Consider the following 4,685-nt stretch of genomic DNA (forward strand, 5'->3'; position numbering starts at 1 on the left):
TCATTTATAGGAAGGAGAGAGAGGGAGAGGAGAGAGAGACAGAGAGAGAGAAGCGGGGAGGAGCTAGAAGCATCAACTCCCATATATGCCGTGACCAGGCAAGCCCAGGGTTTCGAACCGGCAACCTCAGCGTTTCCATGTCGACGCTTTATCCACTGCGCCACCACAGGTCAGGCGAGACCTGAATTCGTAAAGGCAACGTAGGGAGGGGTAGGAATGCTGAACAGCAGCCTGGCCTTAAAGAGAAGAGTCTAGAAAAGTCTCTTACACCTCCCATGCTCCTCTCTGCTGAAGTTCCTAGTCTATGACTTGAGTGCATCAGTTCGGATGTGCAGCAGTCAGAAAAGGTTGGGCGTGCTGCCGTAACAAACAACCCCCCAATGTCCTTGGTTCTACGCGAACAACTTCCGTACTTAGGTTGCGTGGATCACGTTGCTGACGCCTCTGTTGATCACAGTCACTGGGGAGCCCGAGTTGATGGAGGCTCCTTCCCCGCCTCCTTGATGGCCAGGCAGGGGAAGGGGGTGTGGAAAATGACACTTTTTTTTTGCCAAAAATGACACACAGCAGTTACACTCACATTTCATTGACCAAGGCGAGCCAGATATTTGCACCTTGCACCCAGGAAGGCAAGGAAGTCCGCCTTACCGTGTGCCCAGAGAGAAAGAAGGCAAATAATTACAAACATCCCCGATGGGGGCACTTCCGGCTGCAGGTAGCAGGACATCTGACCAAAACAACAGGGAGATTTATTATCTTATATACGTAGGGGCCCAAATATCGCAGGCACTGGCTTGGCTCATTTCACGGGCCCGATGTCACCACCCAGCACATGAGTCCCTTCTGTTTTCTGCCCGGACAGGATGGCTCTCGTCACGGTGGCCAGAGGGGTGCCTTCTCTTGGCTGCTGCGTACCAATGTCAGAGACAGAGAAGGAGATGTACCTGCCTCCTATCCCTTTTACAGAACGCTTCTCCTATGTGCCCGGGCCGGGAATCGAACCCAGGTCCCCCGCACGCCAGGCCAACGCTCTACCGCTGAGCCAACCGGCCAGGGCCTACAGAACGACGAAACCTTCCCAGAGGCTCCCCGGCCTCCTATCCCTTCTACAGAAACCTTCCCAGAGGCTCCCCGGCGGATTTGTTTTCCCATCTCGCTGGCCAGAGGGGATATCATGTTCTCTAGTCTAGACTACCTGCTGGGCGGAGGCTGCGACTGCCAGCACTGGCTGAAATGGGAGCTTTATTCCCCGAGGTTGTCTCGGGAGCCGGTCCTCCTGCCCCCAAATAGAGGACACGGTCACCTCAAGGAGAGGGGAACTGAACGGAGACCCTATTTCTGAGAGAGAAGGGTATGGGATCACAATAGGGTAGGGGACTCCCTGTGTGGCATCCGGCTCCAGGAAGGAATAGAGGAGCATGGGGGCTGACAGAGGAAACCGTAGGCCAAAGGTGTCTGATCTCGTTGAAGCTTCACATTGAACTTGCCAGGGAGCTTTCTCTCCCGGCATCGCCGCTAAGACACGAGGCATTAGACACACACACGGGTCTGTCTGACTCCGAAGTCCCCGCTCAACGACACCGGGCCTGGCTGTTTAGTTATTACGTACAATTTACAGAGTGGCATGTCAGGATTAATTTTTTAAAGAGTCTTTCAGGGAACACAGAGGAGAGGAAGAGGCAAATCCCAGCTTTCGGTTCATCCACCGTTAGCCACGGTACAGGCAGGCTTTCGGTGACGAACCCGGCAATCTGCCGGGTTCCCTCGGCTAACGTCAACCGGAGAGATCCCTCTTGAACTCGGGACGGTGCCCAGTCCGCAGCAAGCGGAAAAGAGCAGGTGTGTTCCTCTGCAACTTGATCCAGGACTAAATTTACCTCGAAGAGGAATGTGGCCAAGTTGCCTTTGAGGCGGCCCCTGATGAGTTCAGGGCCAGGCACGAAATCTCCTGACTCTCCCCCAGCCAACTCTCCGATGAGCCTCAGCTCCATAGGAAAAAGCGGCATCCATTTGAAATTCAGCCCTCGGCCCGCATTTGCCAATAGACCCGCAGATCACGTCCTCAGAGCCCAGATCTAAGAACCCATTGGTGGGGGTGGAGAGAGGGGAGGGCTCCCAGGTGGAGGGGAGAAGTGGTCACCGACACGCTACGCTGGCCGCCCGTGTCCGCCCCACATCCTGCCCTCAGTCGCTTGCCGCCCGACTCCGGGCTGGGCACTGACTTCAAACCCCTGGCCAAATCATAAGGAATCCCAGGGTCCTGTCCCGCCCACAACCCACAAGGACACAGTCCTCTTTGGAGACCCTACTAAGGGCCCGGTACCGAGGTAGGCACACTGCTCACGCCCTCACACACTGTCTTATGCCTGCCCTCGGAGGTGGGCGGCTCTCCCGGGGGTGAGGACACAGAAGCCCAAGGAGGTGATGTGACCTGCACCGCGTCCCAACGGGGGTGTTATCTCAGGTCTAGCTGCAAACTTAACGCTCCTGATGACTGCACCCTACTTCCTCTGCTCACCCAAGGAACTTGGTTTGATTTTTAGCAAGAGAGACAGAGACAGAGAGAAAGAGAGGGACAGACAGACAGGAAGGGAGAGAGATGAGAAACATCAATTCTTCACTGTGGCACCCTAGCTATTCATTGATTGCTTTCTCATGTGCGCCTTGACCGGGGGCTCCAGCAGAGCAAGTGACCCCTTACTCCTGTCAGCGACCTTGGGCTTCAAGCCAGCAACCATGGGGTCATGTCTAATCCCATGCTTAAGCCAGCAACCCCACACTCAAGCTGGTGAGCCCGCACTCAAGCCGGCAATCTCAGGGTTGCCGGCAACCTCAGGGTTTTGAACCCGGGTCCTTTGCATCCCAGTCCGACGCTCTATCTACTATGCCACCACCTGGTCAGTCACTTTTTAAAAGCCCTATGAAAAGTCTACCAGGTGGATGTGGATATGAGTAACCCATATCAGTTCAGAGAAGCTGCATAAAAAATCTTGCCCCAAGTCACACAGCTAGTAAGAGGTGGAGCCAGGATTTGAACCCAGGTCTGAATGACCCCACATCAGAGCTCCTTTCCTTCATGAGCTGCAAGCCCCCCTTCCCAAGTGACCCCCCACCACCACCTGGATAACAGCTTCTTTATAATAGGAAGTTGCTGCATTTTTTTTAAATCACACCCACCCACAAAAGGATTATGTTTGACATTACAAGCTGGTTTTGAGATATATATGTGTGTATAATTGCCCCCCCCCGACATGGCTCTGGGCTTTCTGAGGGCACCTTCTGCTGTTAAAAGTACACCCTCCATTCTCCCTAGTTCCCTTCAGGTCAGCATATTTAAAAAAAGAAAGGCTTGAACTTGCCACTCAGCTCTCACTTTGTATGAATCAGAGCAGGGCCCTACGTGGGGGACAGCCTAATTCTAGGGACCCGCTAGAGAAGCTGGGGTTGTCACCTTCACGGGTGCATCTCAAATCCCACTTGGGTGCTTGTCTGGGGGCCCATGTACCCTCTACCCCGGGGGGAGGAGGAACTAGGCACTTGGGCTGTAGGCCACCTCAGCTGACAGATGACCGAATCACACATACTCTATGACCAGACCCCAGGCTGAGGTCAAAGGGCAGACAAGACTGTTCAGAGGGATGACCTCTCCCCCTTCAAGGTGGTATTTCTAAATCAGGGATAATAAAATAATGACGACAAGAATAGCAGCTAACGTTCATTGAACACTTGGCTATGATGACTCTCCCTGGGGTTGCCGTTGTTACTCCATTAATCAAGAAGTGGGACCATCAAAGAGCCCTACACGTAGCAATGGGTGGAACATCACCTGGTAGGGGGGCTTGCTGGGTGGATCTACACGTAGCAATTATTCTTGCAACGAAGCTTGACGCTTGAGAGATCGGGCTGCGTTTCACCGTTACCACCGCCTCTTGCTGCTCACGTGAGTCTGAGAAGTTACTGCAACTTGCTGGGCCTCAGTTTTCCTCACTTGTAAAAGGGAGACCTCCTCCCACAGAGCCCTTGAGAGGATTAAATAGGATCATGCCTGGAAAACACTGAATAGCATAGTTGCTGCTAAGAGTGAGGGCTCTGTGACGAGAGGTGATGACTAACCTAGAAGCAAAATGCTGGGAAACTGTCATGTCTGCGCCTTCCAGAAGGGCTGGCCTTCTCGGGCCAACTGTCCTCTGCCTGTACTTGTAAGCACCTCCAAGGATCCGAGCTTCCGTTGTGATGATCGCAAAGGAAAACAAAGGGTGAGATCATCTCTGCCAACCAAGTACGATTTCTCGCCCGTGAGCCGTAGCACGGTGCTCAGGCACCCTGCTTGGCGGCCAGCAGCTGGGCGGCGTGCGCGTGGTGGTGGTGGACTGTGGAGGACACAGGAGGCGGGAGGAATCTATTTGCCAGCTTTCATGGGTGCCTGGGATTTAGTACCGAATGCATGTTCTCACTGGCCGAATGGAAGGGATGTCACACCTGACGTGGCTCTTGTGTCCTGCGGGTCCGCAGGGAGGAGGGGGAAGCAATCAAGGCGTTTGCCTCCATAGTCACTGCGTTGGAGAGGAGAGGATGGGTATGAATCTGTGTAGTGAGCTCGACCTTGAAATAGGGTGAGAAATGGCTCCAAAATGCATTTTCTTTTTTCTCTTTCTTTCTATCTTTCTTTCTTTCTTTTTTTTTTT

Source organism: Saccopteryx bilineata, chromosome 10, assembly GCF_036850765.1.
Source record: "Saccopteryx bilineata isolate mSacBil1 chromosome 10, mSacBil1_pri_phased_curated, whole genome shotgun sequence".
Lineage (NCBI taxonomy): Eukaryota > Metazoa > Chordata > Mammalia > Chiroptera > Emballonuridae > Saccopteryx > Saccopteryx bilineata.